Source organism: Bos taurus, chromosome 1 (genome assembly GCF_002263795.3).
Source record: "Bos taurus isolate L1 Dominette 01449 registration number 42190680 breed Hereford chromosome 1, ARS-UCD2.0, whole genome shotgun sequence".
Taxonomy (NCBI): Eukaryota; Metazoa; Chordata; class Mammalia; order Artiodactyla; family Bovidae; genus Bos; species Bos taurus.
The window spans coordinates 11,177,180-11,201,542 of record NC_037328.1 but is presented as its reverse complement, the minus strand read 5'-3'; positions in this window follow the sequence as shown (position 1 = coordinate 11,201,542).

The following is a 24,363-nucleotide window of genomic DNA, read 5'->3' as shown; positions in this document are numbered from 1 at the left end:
AAGTCTCCTGCATCATCAGGCAGGGTCTTTACCACTGCACCACATAGGAAACCCAAAGGAGGATCAGATCAGATCAGATCAGATCAGTCACTCAGTCGTTTCTGACTCTTTGCGACCCCATGAATCGCAGCACGCCAGGCCTCCCTGTCCATCACCAACTCTGGGAATTCACTCAGACTCACGTCAATCAAGTCAGTGAGTCTGATGAGTCATCGAGTCGATGGCATCAGTGATACCATCCAGCCATCTCATCCTCTGTCGTCCCCTTCTCCTCCTGCCCCCAATCCCTCCCAGCAGCAGAGTCTTTTTCAATGAGTCAACTCTTAGCATGAGGTGGCCAAAGTACTGGAGTTGGAGGATATTTGTATATAAAAATGTTAGTATTTACTGAGCATCACTTTTATAAGTTTTCAATTTATTCATTCATTCAATAAATATTTATTTCAGAGCCATTTACATAAACTAGTGTGCTATATTACAAGGGGTAAAAAGATATCATTGTTCTCCCTTAAATTTCTTACCTGCAAGAACCAAAAATTTAGTCCCTATTTCACTGATTTCAAAACAAAGTCTAATGTAACCTTTGTTTCAGAACTAGTACTGTGTTTTTTATCATTGCCTTACCTGAAACCATTGTTGTTGTTGTCATAATAGCAAAGTCATGAGAAATTGACTTAATTTTATCATATCCAATAACAAAACAGTAAATTAATCATCACATGTAATTTGGTTTGTTGGATGACTTGGGCATGCTGAAAGACAATATTTATAATGATATTAAGTGAGCATTTTGTGCTTCCCTATGCCCCTTTAAAATGTATTCACCCCTACGGTAAAAGCTTAGCATGTCCCTTGACTTATCTGCTCATTCAACCAAAGCAGTCACAAAAACATTCTCAATTCAGTCGTGCCCAACTTAAAATAGCAATTGAAAATCTGATCTTGATTTAGTTTTTCTCTCCTCACCAGTTTCAGACCTGCTTCAGGCTGGAAGCCTACAGCGGTTTTTCCATTTATCTTTATTATATCTTTTCCTATTCCCCAACCTGGCTAGTAGTTTTATACATTCTCATGCAACCCAGCAATTCCACTCTTAGATACCCACCCAAGTGAATTGAAAATTTATGTTCACATAAAACTTTACACAAATGTTTATAGCAGCATCATTCATGATCACCCAAAACTGAAAACAACCTGGATGTCCTTCAACAGGTGAACAGAGAAGTAAATTGTGATATGTTCCTGCAATGTAATACTATTCAGAAACAAAGAGGAATGAGCTAAATTCACACAAAAATACAAAAGGATTTTTAATGTGATTAGCTAAGTAAAAGATGGCAGGCAAAAAATGTTTACATATGGTTTGACTGCATCAATGTGACATTTCAGAAAATTTGAAAAGGTATGAACAGAAAACAGATTGCTGGGTGTCAGGGGTTGGAGACTGTGGAAAGGGGGCCATTCAGAGCTTTCTTAAGGTGACAGAACAGCTCTATATGGTGCTGGAACAGTGCATACATGACTTTATGCTGTCATGAAGCACATAGAACTGTATGTCGCAAACAGTGATTTTTACTGTAAGCAATATTTTTTTTAATATATATCAACCAAGATCTCAGGGGAACACTAGAGAGAATGCAGACCATGACAGATGCATATAACTGTATGCATGACATAGCCTCACTGAAGGGGAAGAGAATAACATTTCCTAAGTTATTTTGGAAAAAAAATAGTATTTTTATACTGTAAATCTGAAGACAAAAAGAACTTTATACAAACACTGTACTCTTGTTGGTAACATTTCTCATAGGAGTACACATTCAAAATTCTGAAACAACTTCATATTGTCAACTTCTGAGAGCTATTTTTCACCACTGTAGGAAAAAGAAGTTACAAGAAAAATGAGAATGTTAGAGGAAAATCATGCTGCCATACTGAAGTTGTATATATCAATATGAGTTCAAGTTTATGTTAATAAATATATAGATAAAGGAATAAACATAGATATAGGCTTATATATAGGTCAGCAAGGATTCTTTGATAGTTCAGTTGGTAAAGAATCTGCCTGCAATGCAGGAGACCCCAGTTCAATTCTTGGGTCAGGAAGATCCACTGGAGAAGGGATCAGATAGGTCAGCAAACATATAATACTCCCTGGCTTTATTTGCTGAAAGAACCAAGTAGCAACATCTGTAGTCATGAGCACATCTATCTCCAGGTACGGTTTTTTTTAAATATAATTCTTCAGCAAAAGGAACCAGTGTTCCTTGGAGAAATGGCTGAGTCTAGCACTGGGGCATTGGAGAAGGAAATGGCAACCCACTCCAGTGTTCTTGCCTGGAGAATCCCATGGACAGAGAAGCCTGGTAGGCTGCAGTCCATGGGGTCACACAGAGTGGGACACGACTGAAGCGACCTGGCAGCAGCAGCAGCACTGGGGCTGGAAAAACATAAGATGCACCTGGAGAATTTTGTAGTGTCAGAAACTAAGGAGATGCTCTAAATACAAAGGGATGAGTGCATGTCACAGGAACACAGGAGCCAACCTAGAAGAGCTCCCGACTGCAAAATAACAAATAAGAAATAAAATAAAGAAAAATATAGTGATTTTATATCCAAAATGCCATACTGGTACAAAGCATCCACTGGAATAATGAGTAAATAAAGAAGAGACAACTCTTCTTTACAAAAGAATTGCAATTAATATGGGAAACAGAAAATCACCATTAAAACACAATACAGGTGAGGTGCTCTGTGACAACCTAGAGGCATGGCCTGGCATGGGAGGTGGAAGGGAAGTTCAGGAGGGAGGGGACACATGTATATTTATGGCTAATTCATACTGATGTGTGGCGGAAATCAGCACAATATTATAAAGCAATTATCCTCCAGTTAAAAATAAATAAATTTAAAATAAAAAATTTAAAAGATTACAAAGATTTAAAAGGGTGATGGTTGTGTTTGTTACCTTGACTGCGGTAATGGTTTCACAGACATATACAAACATGCCTAGGTCAAAGCTTATCAAATTGTATACTTTAAACATGTGCAGTTTATTTTGTCAATTTTACTTCAATAAAGTGTTTAAGAAATAAAACAGAATATAAGGGTAGAGGACTAAGAGGTTCATCTATTAGGTGTAAAATAAGCTACAAGAATATATTGTATTTCATAATAACTATAGATAATAGAGTATAACCTTTAAACATTGTGAATCATTATATTGTATTAATATACCTGTAACTCATGTAATATTGTATAGCAACTATACTTCAACTTGAAAAAAAAAGAAAAGCAGCAATTGAATCAGGCAAGATCCGCTGCCAAATGCTTAGTGGAAGAAAATTTAAGAAAAGAGGATATTTGTAGAGCCTCCAAGTATCTTCCCTCAAATATTTATTAATTATTGAATGGTTCTAACTTATCTCTGCAAATTCTTTGATATTCCTCCCTCCAAGAGAGATTGTTTAATTCCTCTCTCCTTCACTGTGGCTTGACTTGATGACTCCCTTCTAATGAAAACAACAGGGGTCAGCTAGTTTCATCAGAACAGATTGGAACGTTACGTATTGTCTCTGTCTGCTTCACAGTTACATAGCACAGTTTAGGCATTGTGACAGACACCATATGGCCCACAAAGCCTAAAATGTTTACTAACTGGCTTTCTTCCAGGCCTCTGGAATGGAGTGTGGAAAGAGGAAAAGAGTAACTTTACGAGGGATAAATCCTAGCAGATACCACCTTACCCAAGTGGTCACGGTTGGCATCACCAGTGATAATTCAGGTCGATATGAACACTCTGAGATGATATGAAGAGAAGCATACATCACCTCTCTGCTATTCTTCCTCTAAATCCATAACCAGCCTTCAAAATATCAAGGTCATGAATGACAAGAAATAAGAAACTCACAGATTGGAAGAGAGACTAGGAAAACATGATGCTTAAACACAATGTGAGATCTAACACTGGATTCTGGAACAGAATGAGGGGGGAAAAGGCTTATAAACTTTGAATAAAGTCTATAGTTAGTAGTATTGTACTAATGTTAATTTCTTATTTGTGCTATTATGTGTGATATTAACATTACAGGAATCTGAGTAAAGGGTATCTGGGAAATCTGTCCTATCTTTTCAGGACTTGCATAAATCTAAAATTATTTCAAAATGGAAAATTTTAAAAAGTTGAGGTGCAGACTTTTTCCTAATCCCATAGCATCACTGAAAGAGCACATGCTTAAAATTAGTGAAAGACACAGCAGAAGTGTCTGTGCAGGTACTTTGAGATAATAATGATATATTGAGGCAGAGAGAACTTGCCATTTTCTTGTTAGAATCAGAAGTAGAGAGAAATTATAATCTTCAAGTGCAGATATCCATCTTGTGGCTATAAAAGGAACCAGATCAAGGAAAAAGAAGGACAGAGGCACGTGGAATCTGCTGAAATTATTCGAATCAGTTGCATCCAACTTCACAAGCCAAAGAATTCACTTTCTGCTTAACAAAGACAGCAAGAAGCCTATCACAGTTCCCTATCACAATGAACCATTCAAGTGGGATAACAAAACTTACACCTTTTGTTAATTGACTATCGTCACTCAGCTATGATAAAAGCTTATGGAAAATAATTATTTGAGGACATAGATAGGGACCATAATATTGTACTAATGAACAAATCTATTGAGTAGCTCAGTGTTAAATGAAGGATATGAGAGAGAAGAAACTGGATGGACATAATAGCGGGTAAATGATGTGTATACCTAGCATAACAACTTTGGAAAGTCTCTTTAAACCACTACATTTCTCTTGCTTTACATGGAAAATGGATATAATAAACTTCCTGAAAGAAATGTTGTGAAGGTTCCAAATGGGTTAGCAAATGAAACAGCATGTAAGAAATTTTTAAATACTGTGTAAATATAAGGCATTGTTGTTATTAGTCTATATATGAATTCCTGATGTATATCCCTTAGGCATGTGCTAGAATTTTAGGACTTCAAAGTGGCCACCATCCAGCTGGGGAGATATGCATTTAAAGAATGAAAGATTCTGTCTTTAGAGAACACAGCAGGGACTATATACATATGAACTATGTCTTTCATATACAAAGGTGGATTAGCTATGATTGAGAAATATAGTTTATCTACCGTATTTTTAATGTGGGTTTTTTGAACAGCTTTGTTCAACAATAGCTAATATACAATAAATTGCAAATACTTGAAATGTAAATTTTTTAAGAATGTTTCACATTTACACCCATGAAAACATCGCCACTATCAAGACAATGAACATATCCATTATCCTCCAATATTTCCTATTGTCCTTTTTAAATCTTTTCCAAATACCTCTTCCCTGCCTCCATTCCCAGGCAAACACTAATCCTTATATAATTTTGACCTAAAAGAGAAAGGTACCAGGGAAAGCTAGGCTTCAAAATTTACATGAACCGAGAACTTGTAGATGTACATGGTGGACTTAGAAAAAGCAGAGGAAGCAGAGATCAAATTACCAAAATCCGCTGGATCACAGAATAATCAAGAGAATTTAAAAAAAATAAAAACCATCTACTTCTGCTTCATTGAATATTCTAAAGCCTTTGACTGTGTAGATCACAACCTGTCTCATGACAAACCTGTATGCAAGCCAAGAAGCAACAGTTAGAACCAGAATGGAACAATAGATCGGTTCAGAATTGGAAAAGGAGTATGTCAGGAATGCTTTTTTAACTTATATGCGAGTGCATCATGTGAAATGCTGAGCTGGATGAAACACGAGCTGGAATCAAGATTACCGGAGGAAATATCAACAACCTCAGATATGTAGATGATACCACTCTACTGGCAGAAAGTGAAGACGAACTACAGAGCCTCTTGATGGATGTGAAACGCAAAATCCAAAGAACTAAGATCATGGCACCTGGTCCCATCATTTCATGGCAAATAGACAAGTAAACAGTGGAAACAGTGACAAATTTTATATTCTTGGGCTCCAAAATCACTCTGACAGTGAGTGCAGCCACAAAATGAAAAGACACTTGATCTTTTTTTTTTTTTAATTTTATTTTATTTTTAAACTTTACAATATTGTATTGATTTTGCCAAATATCGAAATGAATCCACCACAGGTATACATGTGTTCCCCATCTTGAACCCTCCTCCCTCCCCATACCATCCCTCTGGGTCGTCCCAGTGCACCAGCCCCAAGCATCCAGTATCGTGCATCGAACCTGGACTGGTGACTCGTTTCATATATGATATTATACGTATTTCAATGCCATTCTCCCAAATCATCCCACCCTCTCCCTCTCCCACAGAGTCCATAAGACTGTTCTATACATCAGTGTCTCTTTTGCTGTCTCGTATACAGAGTTATTGTTACCATCTTTCTAAATTCCATATATATGCATTAGTATACTGTATTGGTGTTTTTCTTTCTGGCTTACTTCACTCTGTATAATAGGCTCCAGTTTCATCCACCTCATTAGAACTGATTCAAATGTATTCTTTTTAATGGCTGAGTAATACTCCATTGTGTATATGTACCACTGCTTTCTTATCCATTCATCTGCTGATGGACATCTAGGTTGCCTCCATGTCCTGGCTATTATAAACAGTGCTGCGATGAACATTGGGGTACACGTGTCTCTTTCAATTCTGGTTTCCTCAGTGTGTATGCCCAGCAGTGGGATTGCTGGATCATAAGGCAGTTCTATTTCCAGTTTTTTTAAGGAATCTCCATACTGTTCTCCATAGTGGCTGTACTAGTTTGCATTCCCATCAACAGTGTAAGAGGGTTCCCTTTTCTCCACACCCTCTCCAGCATTTATTGCTTGTAGACTTTTGGATCGCAGCCATTCTGACTGGCGTGAAATGGTACCTCATAGTGGTTTTGATTTGCATTTCTCTGATAAAGAGTGATGTTGAGCATCTTTTCATGTGTTTGTTAGCCATCTGTATGTCTTCTTTGGAGAAATGTCTATTTAGTTCTTTGGCCCATTTTTTGATTGGGTCGTTTATTTTTCTGGAGTTGAGGTGTAGGAGTTGCTTGTATATTTTTGAGATTAGTTGTTTGTCAGTTGTTTCATTTGATATTATTTTCTCCCATTCTGAAGGCTGTCTTTTCACCTTGCTTATAGTTTCCTTTGTTGTGCAGAAGCTTTTAAGTTTAATTAGGTCCCATTTGTTTATTTTTGCTTTTATTTCCAATATTCTGGGAGGTGGGTCATAGAGGATCCTGCTGTGATGTATGTCAGAGAGTGTTTTGCCTATGTTCTCCTCTAGGAGTTTTATAGTTTCTGGTCTTAAGTTTAGATCTTTAATCCATTTTGAGTTTATTTTTGTGTATGCTGTTAGAAAGTGCTCTAGTTTCATTCTTTTACAAGTGGTTGACCAGTTTTCCCAGCACCACTTGTTAAAGAGATTGTCTTTAATCCATTGTATATTCTTGCCTCCTTTGTCAAATATAAGGTGTCCATATGTATGTGGATTTATCTCTGGGCTTTCTATTTTATTCCATTGATCTAAGCCATGACAAACCTAGATAGCATATTAAAAATCAGAGATGTCACTTTGCCAGCAAAAGTCTGTAAAGTCACAAGCTATGGTTTTTCCAGTAGTCATGTATGAATGTAAGAGTTACACCATAAAAAAGGCTGAGCACCAAAGAATTGATGATTTTGAACTGTGGTGTTGGAGAAGACTCTTGCGAGTCCCTTGGACTGCAAGGAGATCCAACCAGTCCATTCTAAAGGAGATCACTCCTAAATATTCACTGGAAGGACTGATGCTGAAACTGAAGCTCCAATACTTTGACCACATGACATGAAGAACTGACTCATTGTAAAAGATTCTGATGCTGGGAAAGATTGATAGCAGGAGGAGAAGGGGGTGACAGAAGACAAGATATTTGGATGGCATCACCAACTCAATGGACATGAGTTTAAGCACTCCAGGAGATGGTGAAGGACAGGAAAGCCTGATGTGCTGCAGTTTACGGGGTTGCAAAGAGCCATACACAACTTAGTGATTGAACAACAACAACCAGGGAAATATGGTTTTGCCCTTAAGCAAAATTTAGGATCTTTCACTGACCGTAAGTTCCCTCCTCTGATTGTTTTACAAAATATATGAACATACATTTATATTATGAAGTGAGCTGTGGATGAAAGAAAGAAAGAAAAAAGAGAGATTTCCTGCATTATAACAAACTGTGTGCTTCCTTTTTCTAATACTCAATAAATACAAAACTACTGTGGGGTTTCTAAGACTTAAGCAACACGTTTGCAGTCCAGGTAGTAATTCAGTTTGTTAATCTGGCAATTTGAGATAACTACACCTGCCACCAGAACCCTCAATGTCACCCATCCTGTCACTATATTATCATTGTCAGCACTGTGACATCTTGCCATTTCTTTTCCAGCCTGTGGTTCTTTCAACTTATTATTTTTTGCAAGACATTGCAATAATGAAAACTACAACTTTTAATTTCTGATACAATGATGATAGAAGAAAATACAATGTATGCTCTTCAGATTGGAATTGCTTCTAAATTCTGATAGAAAAATAAAATGAGCCTAGTAAGGATTTTAAAAACTAGACACAAAATAAAAGACATTCGTGGTGTTATTCACCTTTTTAAACCACGTCATGGGCCACAAGTATCGTGACGTGATGTTTTAAATTATATTTTTATTTCCACATTTTTGCAATCTATAACTCTATAATGTTCTCTGATGACCCTGTAAGATATGAGTTCATGTTGTTTCACTATGAAAAGTACCAATCAGTACCTCTAGAGGTGGAACACATTCACCAGTGCACCAAAAAGCGGCAATAAAGTTTTACTTTCATCCTGTCTATTCTCAGTCTTCCTCTTACAGTGTATCTGAAGCTAAGCTCTATAAACAAATATTCTCCCATTGTTCCTTGCTTTGAGCATACAAGTTTTAGGTACATATGATTTCTTTTGCCTTTCTATATACAGCTTTCATCGTGTCCAGCTCTTTGGAACCCCGTGGACTACAGCACACCAGGCATCCCTTCACCGTCTCCTGGACCTTGCTCAAACTCGTGTCCATTGAGTCAGTAATGCCATCCAAACATTTCATCCTCTGTCGTCCTCTACTCCTCCTGCCTTCAATCTTTCCCAACATCAGTGTCTTTCCCAAGAGTCAGCTCTTCAAATCAGGTGGCCAAAGTATTACAGTTTCAACATCAGTCCGTCCAATGAATATTCAGGATTGCTTTCCTTAGGAGTGACTGGTTTGGTCTCCTTGCAATCCAGGGGAATCTCAAAAGTCTTCTCCAACACCAGAATTCAAAAGCATCAATTCTTCAGCCCTCAGCCTTCTTTATGGTCCAACTCTCACATTTATACATGACTACTGGAAAAACCATATCTTTGACTCTACAGACCTTTGTCAGCAAAGTAATATCTCTGCTTTTAAATACCCTGTCTAGGTTTGTCATAGCTTTTCTTCCAACGAAAACCTTGAGGCTTCCCTGGTGGCTTAGACAGTAAAGAATCTGCCGGCAGTGCAGGAGACCAGGGCTCAGTCCTTGGGTAGGGAAGATCCCCTGGAGAAGGAGATGGCAACCCACTTCAGTATTCTTGCCTGGAGATTCCATGGATTCTCCTCCATGGAGGAGTCTGGCAGGTTACAGTCCATGGGGTCCCAAAGAGCTGGGCACGACTGAGCAACTAACATTTTCATCTCCTTAAAGATTTCTATTTTAGAGGCAGAAGGGTTTTAAAGCAGGAGTTTGACATGATAAACTAGGGCTTAAATTTCACTTTCACCAGTTCCCACTTTTGAACAACTCAGTCAAGTGTTTCATTTTTCTGAGACTGTTTTCTCTTTTGTAAAATATAGAATCTTAGGCACAGAGTAGCTTGGATGTTTAAGTGAGAAAATGTATATGAAGCAGGAAGCAGTGCCTGTCACATAGTAAGTGATCTTTAAATGTTATCTCCATGATCCCTGTAGTCATGGCCACAGTTATAGTTTTGGTTATGAGCTCGATGAAGAAAAGGAAAAATATATTTAGGTTTAATAATAGGCTCCATTCCAAACTAGAAATGAAAATACAGGCAATATTTTACCTTTTCCAATTTGAATATTGAAAATATTTTAGCTGAATAACTCAAGAATAGGAAATCAAGTGGGATGATTATTTTTTCAAAGTTTTCAAGGAAGTCTGCAAGTGTTTGTCTCAATGGACTGACAGAAGAGACCATTTGATAAGCTTCTGAATCATGAACCACTTTTAAGCATCCTGTTGGAAGAAACCTAGGGCGAATTCTGTTCAACTCTGTATCTGTTGTGCTATCTGTTTCCTGCTGCGAATGCATCATAATGAATGGGCACAAGGAAGTATCAAATAATTATATCTTCAAGATCAAACTTCTTACTCATCTCCAGCAGATGTGTGATCTGAAAGTATAATTTTTTAGGCCACCTATGGTGCAGCAGCTGAGTATCCCTTCTAACTTCCTAGGTAGGAAACTTAAAGATCACACAGGACTGAGCCTGCATCCCTGGGGTTACAATGAATTGAACTGTAACATTCATGTGTCCAGAATATGATGCTGCATGCTGCACTCTTTAGTTTATCATTTTAAACTCAGTGATTACACTGACTTTAAAATCTAGGCATACCCCAAAAAGTATATACACATACACATAAACATACACAAAAGAGATGGAATGTCTGGTTCACACTGAATAAGAATAAAAACATAATGTATCTACAAATAATATATTTTCTGTACATCATTTGTGTACACATTAAAATATTTAAATTTCAGTTCTCAAAAGGTTTTTCAATTCACATCTAAGATTGTGAGCCAAATCTTGGTTAGATTCAAAAAAATTAGCCATCAAAGCACGTGTTTATAGTTAACTAGATATCTGAACTCCAAGAATCCAATTCAAATGTTTGAGAAGAGTGTCCAAGTAGTTTCTTCTAAGTAGTTTCTTTTTTAAACATCTTTTTAAAAAAATAATCCCTGACAGCAATGGTGTATTTACATATATATTCACATATAGAGGATGGTATGCATGATTTTCTCCTATTTTATAAAATCACTATAAAGGACACTTATAAATATGCTTTTGAAATCTCAATACTTTCTTTTCCTCAGTTATCTTATAAGAGCATAATAATACGTCTATAAGTCTCCAGTTGCCTACATTTAAAAAAACATTATGTCTTTCATTTATTCTATAGAAGATTTATAGAATATGAGATCTCATATAGAATGGAGATCTCTTCAAGAAAATTAGAGATACCAAGCGAACATTTCATGCAAAGATGGGCTCGATAAAGGACAGAAATGGTATGGACCTAACAGAAGCAGAAGATATTAAGAAGAGGTGGCAAGAATACACAGAAGAACTGTACAAAAAAGATCTTCATGACCCAGATAATCACAATGGTGTGATCACTCACCTAGAGCCAGACATCCTGGAATGTGAAGTCAAGTGGGCCTTAGGAAGCATCACTATGAACAAAGTTAGTGGAGGTGATGGAATGCCAGTTAAGCTATTTCAAATCCTTAAAGATGAGGCTGTGAAAGTGCTGTACTTAATATGCCGGCAAATTTGGAAAACTCAGTAGTGGCCACAGGACTAGAAAAGGTCAGTTTTCATTCCAATTCCAAAGAAAGGCAATGCCAAAGGATGCTCGAACTACCACACAATTGCACTCATCTCACACGCTAGTAAAGTAATGCTCAAAATTCTCCAAGCCAGGCTTCAGCAATATGTGAACCATGAACTTCCTGATGTTCAAGCCGGTTTTAGAAAAAGCAGAAGAACCAGAGATCAAATTGCCAACATCCGCTATATCATCGAAAAAAGCAAGAGAGTTTCAGAAAAACATCTATTTCTGCTTTATTTACTATGCCAAAGCCTTTGACTGTGTGGATCACAATAAACTGTGGAAAATTCTGAAAGAGATGGGCATACCAGACCACCTGACCTACCTCTTGAGAAACCTGTATGCAGGTCAGGAAGCAACAGTTAGAACTGGATATGGAACAACAAACTAGTTCCAAATAGGAAAAAGAGTACATCAAGGCTGTATATTGTCACCCTGCTTTTTTAACTTATATGCAGAGTACATCATGAGAAACACTGGGCTGGAAGAAGCACAAGCTGGAATCAAGATTGCAGGGAGAAATATCAATAACCTCAGATATGTAGATGACACTACCCTTATGGCAGAAAGTGATGAGGAACTAAAAAGCCTCTTGATAAAAGTGAAAGAGGAGAGTGAAAAAGTTGGCTTAAAGTTCAACATTCAGAAAACTAGGATCATGGCATCTCGTCCCATCACTTCATGGGAAATAGATGAAGAAACAGTGGAAACAGTGTCAGACTTTATTTTTCTGGGCTCCAAAATCACTGCAGACGGTGACTGCAGCCATGAAATTAAAAGATGCTTACTCCTTGGAAGGAAAGTTATGACCAATCTAGATAGCATGTTAAAAAGCAGAGACATTACTTTGCCAACAAAGGTCTGCCTAGTCAAGGCTATGGTTTTTCCAGTGGTCTTGTATAGATGTGAGAGTTGGACTATGAAGAAAGCTGAGCGCCAAGAATTGATGTTTTTGAACTGTGGTGTTGGAGAAGACTCTTGAGAGTCCCTTGGACTGCAAGGAGATCCAACCAGTCTATTCTAAAGGAGATCAGTCTTGGGTGTTCTTTGGAAGGAATGATGCTAAAGTTGAAACTCCAATACTCTGCCCACCTCATGCGAAGAGTTGACTCATTGGAAAAGACTCTGATGCTGGGAAGATTGGGGGCAAGAGGAAAAGGGGACGACAGAGGATGAGATGGCTGGATGGCATCACTGACTCAATGGACGTGAGTCTGAGTGAACTCTGGGAGTTGGTGATGGACAGGGAGGCCTGGCGTGTTGCGATTCATGGGGTCACAAAGAGTTGGACACAACTGAGTGACTGAAATGAACTGAACTGAACTGATAGAAGATTTATCCTTTGCTATTTGAAATTCTTTTAACTGTGCTCCTGCACAAAAGTAATGCCTCAAATGAATAAAAAACAATTGTCATTTCAAAAATTCAGTGATAAAGAATCACATAAGTTTTTCCTTTATTTTATTTAGCTCTCTTCTATCTAATTTCCTGGTGGCTCAGTGGTAAAGAATTCCCCTGCCAAGGGAGGAGATTCAGGCTTGATCCCTGGATTCCTGGAAAAGGAAATGGCAACCCACTCTTAGTATTCTTGCCTGGAAAATCCTATGGACAGAGGAGTCTGATGTTGGGGTGGGAAAGACTCGGATGCAACTTAGCAACTAAACAACAGCATCTAGTTATGTCACACATTTAAATGGAGGTAATTTTTTTTTAAGAAAAAAAAAAACTTGCATGGATTTGAAAGTATAAGAAATCTTTCCATAGGCTATAAACCATATAGTATCTCTACTCCCAATAGTGAAAATCCAGTATCTGAACCATAGGAGTAGAATTGCATATGCATATTCATACATACTCAGGCTAACATTCAAAAATAAAGAAATCAATCCATTTTACAGCTGCTTTCACAATAGCCAAATTTCCACAGCATTCTGGGCAGAAAACTCGAGAGAATATTGGATTTCAAATGAATATTCAAACACAAGGATAATAATAACAATATACTAAGTACAGCCAGCTAAGATAGGTCACATATATAAGAGACGAATGCATTGACTATGCTCAAAAATAAAAAGGAGATAAGCTCCACATGGTGTGGAAGTTCACAGAAATGAGGCAGCACTTCTCTGCGAAATAATCAGGGGAGATTTCTTAGGAACTATGATGTTAATTTTATGTGTCATCATAACTGGTTCATGAGGTATCGAAGTTTTAGTTAAACTTATTTAGGGTATATCGGTGAGAGTATTTCTGAATGAGATTAACCTTTGAAAATAGGTAGACTGAGTAAAGCAGATTGCCCTCTACGATGTGAATGCGTCTCATCTAATCTATACTGATGTGACCAATATCATTAATCACCAGGGAAATGTAAGTCAAAACCACAATAAGGTATCTTACACCTGTCAGGATGGCTATTATCAAAAAACAAAAGACAACAAATATTGACAAGGATGTGGAGAAATTGAAGCCCTCACACACTATTGGTAGGAATGCAAAATGATGCAGGAGCCATGGGAAACAGTATGGAGGTTTCACAAAATCTTAAAAATAGAACTATCAGGACTTCCCTGGCAATCCAGTGGTTAAAAATTCACATTCCAACCCAGGGGATGAAGTTTCCATCCCTGATCACGGAAACAAGATCCCACAGGCTGAGGGGCAGCTAAGCCTGAATGTGGCAACTAGAGAAGTCCACACACCACAATGAAGCCTTGGCCCAGACAAAAAATTAAAAAAATAAATAAAATTATCATATGATCCAGATTCCCACCTGTGAGTATTTATCCACCATAACTGATTCAGGTTATCAAAGAGATATAAGTACTCCCTATGTTCATTGCAGCACTACTTACAATAACTGAGATATGAAAACAATCTAAATGTCCATCAATGAATGAATGAATGGATAAAGAGAATGTAGTATATATACAGAGTGGAATATTATTCACCTTTTTTAAAAGAAGGAAACTCTGCAATATGTAACCACAAGGATGAATCTTAAGGATATTCTGGTAAGCGAAATAATCCAGTCGCAGACAGGCAAATACCACCTTATTCCACTTACAGGAGTATCTAAAATAGTCAAATTGATAAAAGCAAAGAGTGAAATTGGTGATTGCAAAGGGTTCTGAGGAGGGGGAAAGAGAAAGTTATTAACTACAAAATCTTCAATCAAGCAAGAGAAATAAGCTTGCTATTTGATCTGCTATTTGACACTGTACCTATAGTCAACAGTAATATGTTGAACACAAATATTTGTTAGAGGGTAGACCTCAAGTTAAGTGTTCTTACCAAAATGAATTGGAGAAGGAAATGGAAAGCCACCCCAGGATTGTTTCCTGGGAAATCTCATGGATAGATGAGCCTGGTGGGCTACAGTCCATGGGTCACAAACAGTCAGACACAACTGAGCACACACACAAACACACATTCCAAAATGGAAAAAAAAAAAAAAAAAGATACTGTGTTTCTTTTTCCTTTCACTTTAGGATAAGAGCAATGAGGAAGACTGAGAAACTTTAAATTAAGGTTCATCTTTGCTTCCAGTCTTCTCTGAAAACAAACTTTTCTTTAATGAAGTCTTTCAATGACCATGGACATGGAGCACATGAGAAATGTACTTTGTTTTCAAGAAAAATCCACAGAAAGAGATTATGCCAACACTCCACTGACAAATTGTTTAGCAGCGATACGCATTTCTGACTGAATCATCACCAGCTCAAACTTTGGCCAAAATTTATGATTTATCAATTTTTAGCATTCCAAAATTTGTCTTTGGCTACTTCTAAGAGCAAAGCTTACTCAAGCCATTCCACAGAATGCTTACCTTTCCAGAAAAGTGTCAGAAATCAGAGCAGCCTTCTGAGTGGTACCTAAGCTTCCTTCTAAATTCCATTAAATCCTCTTGCAGCCCTGTCTTCCATAATCAACCCATACAATCATACACCTGAACCATGAAGGGAGTACAAATACATATTTAATTTACCCTTTGTCATTCCTGGCACTGCCTGGGGTTTTCCCTTTGCCCATCATTTCTGTTTATAAGATTTCCACATCCATTATATCCTCATCTCCTCTCTGCCTAGTTAAACCTTGCTCAGAAATCTACTTGTCCTGCAAAGCTTTGACATCACCACAGCCTCAAACCTGTCATCTCACCTCTAGCCATTACCATGATTTTGATCTTATTTCACACCTCTTTCTCTTCCTTCACAGTTTCCTTAAGCATCCCCACCTTTCTTCTTCTTTGAGCCTTGGACTTCTCATGTCAACGTGTAAAATGATTAGAAGAGATCCACCACCTTGCTGCCATTATAGCAGTTGTAGCAGTCGGTAGTACTAGTGATAACAGCAGAATTCCTCTCCTGATGAAAGCCAAGCCCATTCCACCACTGTTTGGAGTGATCTTACCCCTGATCTTCCCCTACTTAGATCTTTTGTGTCATTCAGTTCTTAGTCCAGCATTGCCTTCTCTTAGAGAGACCTTCTTTTCCATTTAAAGTTGCCGTTCTTGCTTTCAAATGACTCTCCATTTATCTTTGTTTTTTTTAAAGAATGATTATTTATCATTGTTTTGCTTTTTTGTTTTTTTTGTTTGTTTGTTTGTTTTTTGGTCTCCACACTTCAATGCAAGCTCCCTGAGAGCAGGAACCATTTTGAGATCAACTTCCAGAGCCTGGAAGAGCACTTGGTCCATACTAAATGCCCAATAGATATGTATATATAAAATAATAAATAACTTGAGGAAATTACCTCAAGTACTGTTGGGAGACAATTCTCTGTGGGTCTCCCATGCTCCCAGACATCTTATAATCAGAGACACTGATTGTCTTTATGCTAGACTATCTCTTCAAGCAAGTTAAGCTAAGAACAGTCTTGGAAAGATAGACACAGCATCTCCTTCTGGAGCCAAGAGCAAGTTTGCTGCCAGACTTGGAATATGGGGATAGTGGTTCCCCTTGGTGAAACATAGAACATACTCATTGCTAATATAATAATGTCTCTCTCCAGGGCCAAGTTCAAGCAGCCCACTGACCACTAGAAAAGATTCAGACTCTAAACTCAGAGCTCTGGTCCTATAACAAATCCCACTGTGTGTACAGGTATTGTCTTCTGCCCTTTGTGCTTCCTGGTGGGAACTGATGCTTGGGGAATTGGAGCACGTGTTTATACTCTGGTTACTGCCATTGTTTCTGACCTAGGAATCTGGTACCCTCTGCCTGAATCCATGAGACTGTAGTTGGCTAACTTGTTAGCTTCTATAAAAGATAAAAATTTCAAGCCTTCACAGTTCTTCACAGGTACAACCTAATTGCTTCTATGTTATCCTCTTCATAGCGTAGGCTAAGTCAAGCTGCAGTAACAGAAAATATATTTTATCACAGTATTTCATTCAGGCCAAGTCTGCACCTGTTCCAAGTGAATCTCCAGGACAACTGTTCTCACCTGTTGGCTCTGTATTCTGGCAGTTTCCATCATATGTTTTCTGCACATAAGCTACTGCTGCCACAATTTTTGAGCAATAACTGCCTCAGGACTTGAGCATCTGAAATTCAGATGCTGTCCCCATGAGGGTCACATGTCACTTCCTCTCACCTTCAATTGATCAAAGGAAGGTACCCAGCTGACCATAAGGGGTACAGAACTGTCATCTTCCACATGTTTGGAAGTCAAGGAAAATGATGTTTATAAATAGGAAACAAACAAACAAAAAAGTCTTTCACATATGTATTTTTTAAGCTTCTTGAAGGCAGAAATAGTCTCATTTTATAAAGAATTCTCCATAATGGATGACACAGCATAATTATTTCAGTATTATTTTTATCAATTACTCTAAAATTACCATCTTTATTGAGTTATTAGGGTCAGATAATAAGAGCTAAAATCAGAATCATCAGCCTTTCAGATAATAGCCTTCAAGATTAGGTCTAGGCTATATGGAAAGGTTGTTTCTCACAACAGAGTAAGCATCAGGGTGAGCGGTTCTCATGTTTCGGTGTAATTGATATTAAACTGAAATATAAGTAGAGTTAGCACTTGCCCAGTGATATCCATGCTTTTCACATAGCATTCCATTGCTCATCTTTAGGTCAACATTTCTCAAGGAGTTACAATAGAAGTAGCTGTTATGTGGTGAAAGTGGGCATTTATGAAGTGCTAACCTTCAGAAATTCACAAAGCTAAACATGTTTATTTAGTATAGGATAATTCAGAGTTTACAGTGTGATAAACTCATTTTATGAATTAATTCATAAATATAGGACAGCATCTGCCAAAAATATATACAGATAAATTTTATCCTCATTCTCCAAAGCTGAGCTTTAATCTCAGGAGGCCAGTATGAATGACTAGAAAACACTAATAAAAGATCTCATTACAAATTTGTTATTGTGGATAACTGGTGGTAGCTTTCTCTGGCATTTGAGACGGCTTACACCTAAGGGATTTAAGGGGCAAGCCCTGATCTTCTAGACCTAATTGCAGACCCTGGGGTCTAAGGTAACCTCACAGGTATCAACTTCCCCAGTATTCCCAAAATTTGCATGTGTAAGAGTGAGTTTCCTCAAATAGTCCACCCCATAATATCAGAGGAGCACAGAGGATATACAGTTCACCTCAGTATCCACAGGGGACTGGTTCCAGGCCCTTACCTCCCCCATCCTGTGGATACCAAAATCCGCAAAAGCTCAGATGCCTTCTATAAAATAGTGTAGTGCATACTACACTATGTATGTCTACGCAAAACCTAATGCAATGTAAATGCTATCTGTGTGTGTGCTAAGTCTCTTCAGTGGTGTCCAACACTTTGCAACCCAATGGACTGTAGCCCGCCAGCCTCCTCTGTCCACAGGGATTCTCCAGGCAAGAACACTGGAGTAGGTTGCCATGCCTTCCTCCAGGAAAATGCTATATTAATAATTATAAATACAATGTAATTGCTACATTGTTGTTGTTGTTTAGTCACTAAGCTATATCCGACTCTTTGCAACCACATAGACTGTAGCCCTCAGGTTCCTCCATCCATGGGATTTCCCAGGCAAGAATACTGCAGTGGGTGTCATTTCCTTTCTCCAGGGGATTTTCCCAATTCAGGAATCGAACCCATGTCTCCTGTGTTGCAGGTGGATTCTTTACCACTAAACCACCAGGGAATCCCAAATGCTACATAAATAGTTGCAAATTCAAATTTTGCTTTGGGGAATTTTCTGGGATATTTTTGTCAAATATTTTTGATCATTGGTTGGTTTAAACTGTGGATGTAGAACCTGAGGATGTGGAAGGCCAACTGCAGTGAGAAGTACGTGGACAGAGCTTGAGGAGAATGACTGTCAGATTACACCTGTTCTAAGTTATCCAGGGAATGCTCAGAATTGGTGGCTGCAGCACCTTCTGGAAAAGAAGTGATGTCAGGAGGACTTGCAACTCTGCACATAGGTTTCTGATAAAATATTGGACTCTTTTTTTCAAAGATCATCCTGTGGAACTATTTTGGAAAAAACAAATCTAAGTTACCTATACTGTAACACTTAACTATCACAAGTTGAAAAAGTGATAACATATATTACAAAGCTACTGATGTTCTTGAAAATAAAACAACCCTTTTAAAGACATGAGGAACAAAGGCAGCGTAGCCAATGCCCCCACATTTTTAGGATTTTTAAATTCTTTTCCAATAATGCAAAATAAGTGTGACCATAAAAGGGTTCACATTCAGAAACAAAACAGACCTCGGTCAGTAATAATGAATCGTCCTATGATAGAATTTGAAATCAAAGTTGTAAAGAAATTTCTAATTTAACTTGTGAGCAACACTGACTGTTCAAAGACTTTTATAATTATTGCAAAATACATGAATAGCTGTTTGTTTTTACAAATAATATCACATTTTCTATTAAAAAAAACTTTACATCCTCAGTTCTTAGGTTTTTGTATTGCAAACACATTCATGTCTAATGAGATTATTATTACTTTCATAAGTGTAACATCTGTAGCTCAATTAAAAGCAAGACTACAAAGGCAACATTCCACAATACAAACATTCTTGAGTTGTATACACAAAGATAAACATTCATTAAGTAATCAGCATATCAGAGAGGTGCTACAAGGGAAAAGAAAGAAAACAACAATCAAGAAAAGCGATTCAAAATGAGAAGGAATAATAAGCTAGAAAATTGACTTTTAATACTCACAGACAAGCATTTGGGTTTTGTTTTTGTTTTTTTATATACATCTATTTGAAGTCTTTATCACGATTTTTCCTACACTGATTTCCTTTCTGACGTTTCCTTTTTTGACTAAAAAGTTATTTCCTTAATTGTTTAATTTCCCCCAAGCCATCATATGGAAATATTGTGTACAAGATGAGCTTTGTCATTAAGTTTACAAATGATGTAAAATAGCACAAGACTACCACTAATTAATTTTGTGACCTTGGAAGATTTATTTAAGCATTCATTTTCCTCACCTGCCAGATGTCAACCATAATTCTTGCTAGTTCAGACACCTCTGAAATTCCCAGGTGAAAGGTGTTATGTAAAAACAATACACAGTTACTAGAGCCATCTGAAGAATCCAGGTCAAATGCTTTGTTAGATAGATAGAGTGCCTGATGAACTATGGAATGAGGTTCATGACATTATACAGGAGACAGGGATCAAGACCATCCCCATGGAAAAGAAATGCAAAAAAGCAAAATGGCTGTCTGGGGAGGCCTTACAAATCGCTATGAAAAGAAGAGAAGTGAAAAGCAAAGGAGAAAAGGAAAGATATAAACATCTGAATGCAGAGTTCCAAAGAATAGCAAGAAGAGATAAGAAAGCCTTCCTCAGCGATCAATGCAAAGAATAGAGGAAAACAACAGAATGGGAAAGACTAGAGATCTCTTCAAGAAAATCAGAGATAACAGAGGAACATTTCATGCAAAGATGGGCTCGATAAAGGACAGAAAGGGTATGGACCTAAGAGAAGCAGAAGATATTAAGAAGAGATGGCAAGAATACACAGAAGAACTGTACAAAAAAGATCTTCATGACCCAGATAATCACGATGGTGTGATCACTCACCTAGAGCCAGATATCCTGGGATGTGAAGTCAAGTGGGTCTTAGAAAGCATCACTATGAACAAAGCTCATGGAGGTGATGGAATTCCAGTTGAGCTATTTCAAATCCTAAAAGATGATGCTGTGAAAGTGCTGCACTCAATATGCCAGCAAATTTGGAAAACTCAGCAGTGGCCACAGGACTGGAAAAGGTCAGTTTTCATTCCAATTCCAAAGAAAGGCAATGCCAAAGAATGCTCAAACTACCGCACAATTGCACTCATCTCACACTCTAGTAAAGTAATGCTCAAGGTTCTCCAAGCCAGGCTTCAGCAATACATGAACCGTGAACTTCCAGATGTTCAAGCTGGTTTTAGAAAAGGCAGAGGAACCAGAGATCAAATTGCCAACATCTGCTATATCATCGAAAAAAGCAAGAGAGTTCCAGAAAAACATCTATTTCTGCTTTATTGACTATGCCAAAGCGTTTGACTGTGTGGATCACAATAAACTGTGGAAAATTCTGAAAGAGATGGAAATACCAGACCACCTGATCTGCCTCTTGAGAAATTTGTATGCAGGTCAGGAAGCAACAGTTAGAACTGGACATGGAACAACAGACTGGTTCCAAATAGGAAAAGGAGTTCGTCAAGGCTGTATTTTGTCACCCTGTTTATTTAATTTATATGCAGAGTACATCATGAGAAACACTGGGCTGGAAGAAGCACAAGCTGAAATCAAGATTGCCGGGAGAAATATCAATAACCTCAGATATGCAGATGACACCACCCTTATGGCAGAAAGTGAAGAGAAACTAAAAAGCCTCTTGATGAAAGTGAAAGTGGAGAGTGAAAAAGTTGGCTTAAAGTTCAACATTCAGAAAACAAAGATCATGGCATCCAGTCCCATCACTTCATGGGAAATAGATGGGGAAACAATGAAAACACTGTCAGACTTTATTTTTCTGGGCTCCAAAATCCCTGCAGATAGTGACTGCAGCCATGAAATTAAAAGACGCTTACTTCTTGGAAGGAAAGTTATGACCAACCTAGATAGCATATTCAAAAGCAGAGACATTACTTTGCCAACAAAGATTCGTCTAGTCAAGGCTATGGTTTTTCCTGTGATCATGTATGGATGTGAGAGTTGGACTGTGAAGAAGGCTGAGCGCCAAAGAATTGATGCTTTTGAACTGTGGTGTTGGAGAAGACTCTTGAGAGTCCCTTGGACTGCAAGGAGATCCAACCAGTCCATTCTGAAGGAGATCAGCCCTGGGATTTCTTTGGAAGGAATGATGCTAAAGCTGAAACTCCAGTACTTTGGCTACCTCATGTGAAGAGTTGACTCACTGGAAAAGACTCTGATGCTGGGAGGAATTGGGGGCAAGAGGAGAAGGGGACGACAGAGGATGAGATGGCTGGATGGCATCACTGACTCGATGGACGTGAGTCTGAGTGAACTCTGGGAGTTGGTGATGGACAGGGAGGCCTGGCATGCTGCGATTCATGGGGTCGCAAAGAGTCGGACACAACTGAGCGACTGATCTGATAAGTAGTAATAGGTTGTTTCCCTGTTGTTACTGCTTTTGAAACCAGTATTCTTTGACCATAAGTTTCGAATTTTCACATTTTAATATTTTTGAACCCTAACATCATATGTATATTTTTACTTTTATTTATGGGCAAATATGTGACTTCCCTGGTGGCTCAGAAGGTAGAGAATCTGCCAGTGTGGGAGACCCAGTTTCTATCCTTGGGTTAGGAAGATCTCCTGGAGAAAGGAATGGCAATCCACTTGTTTTCTTGCTTGGAGAATTCCATGGGCAGAGGAATGGTGGGCTAGAGTCCATGGGGCTACAAGGAGCTGAACACAACTGAGTAACTAACACACACACACACACACATGAGTAAATGTATCATTTGATTAAAGGCTTATCTTCCATATCCAAATCCCATTACATGAACAGAGTCCCACCATATTTACTAAAAGCAAATATGTAGACTCTAAAATTCAAATTTTAGACACATATGCAACTGGGATTGATTTTTAACACTAACAACTGCATTACCATTGTTCTCCATAATTATGAAATATTATTTGCTGTTGTTCAGTCAATGAGTCATGTCTGACTGTTTGAGACCCTGTGGACTCCAGCCTGCCAGGCTTCTCTCTCCTTCACCATCTCCTGGAGTTTGCTCAAACTCGTTTCCATTGAGTTGATGATGCCATCCAACCATCTCATCCTCTGTTGTCCCCTTCTCCTCCTGCCTTCAATCTTTCCTGGCATCACAGTCTTTTCTAGTGAGTTGGCTCTTCAAATCAGGTGGCCAAAGTACTGGAGCTTCAGCATCAGTTCTTTCAGTAAGTATTCAGGGTTGATTTCCTTTAAGATTGACTGGTTTGATTTCCTTGCTGTCCAAGAGACTCTCAGTTATCTTCTCCAGCATCACAGTTCGAAAGCACAAATTCTTCAGCACTCAGCCTTTTTTATAGTCCAACTCTCACATCCATACATGACTACTGGAAAAACCATAACTTTAACTAGATGGACCTTTGTCAGCCAAGTGATGTCTGTGCTTTTTAATATGCTGTCTAGGTTGGTCATAGCTTTTCTTCCAAAGAGCAAGTGTCTTTTGATTTCATGGCTACAGTCATATCCACAGTGATTTTGGAGCCCAAGAAAATAAAGTCTCTCACTCTTTCCACTCTTTCCACTCTCTCACTCTGCCCATCTATTTGCCATGAACTGATGGGACTGGATGCCATGATCTTATTTTTTCGAATGTTGAGTATTATGCCAGCTTTTTCACTCTCCTCTTTCACCCGCATCAACAGGCTCTTCAGTTCCTATTCACTTTCTGCCCCTGGTGGTGGTGGTTTAGTCACTAAGTTGTGCCGACTCTTATGATCCAAGGCACTGGAGCCCACTAGATGCCTCTGTCCATGGGATTTTCTAGGCAACAATACTGGAGTGGTTTGCCATTCCCTTCTCCAGAGTATCTTCTTGACCCAGGGATCAAACCTAGTCACCTGTACTACAAGCAGATTTTTTACCAAATGAGCTACCAAGGAAGTCCTTAGGTGGTGTCATCTGCATATCTGAGGTTATTGATATTTCTCCCAGCAATATTGATTCCTGCTTGTGTTCCATCCAGCCCAGGATTTTGCATTATGTCCTCTTCATAGAAGTTAATAAGCGGGGTAACAATACACAGCCTTCAGATCAGATCAGATCAGTCGCTCAGTCATGTCCGACTCTTTGTGACCCCATGAATCCCAGCATGCCAGGCCTCCCTGTCCATCACCAACTCCCAGAGTTCACTCAGACTCACGTCCATCGAGTCAGTGATGCCATCCAGCCATCTCATCTTCTGTCGTCCCCTTCTCCTCCTGCCCCCGATCCCTCCCAGCATCAGAGTCTTTTCCAATGAGTCAACTCTTCGCATGAGGTGGCCAAAGTACTGGAGTTTCAGCTTTAGCATCATTCCTTCCAAAGAAATCCCAGGGCTGATCTCCTTCAGAATGGACTGGTTGGATCTCCTTGCAGTCCAAGGGACTCTCAAGAGTCTTCTCCAACACCACAGTTCAAAAGCATCAATTCTTTGGCGCTCAGCCTTCTTCACAGTCCAACTCTCACATCCATACATGATCACAGGAAAAACCAT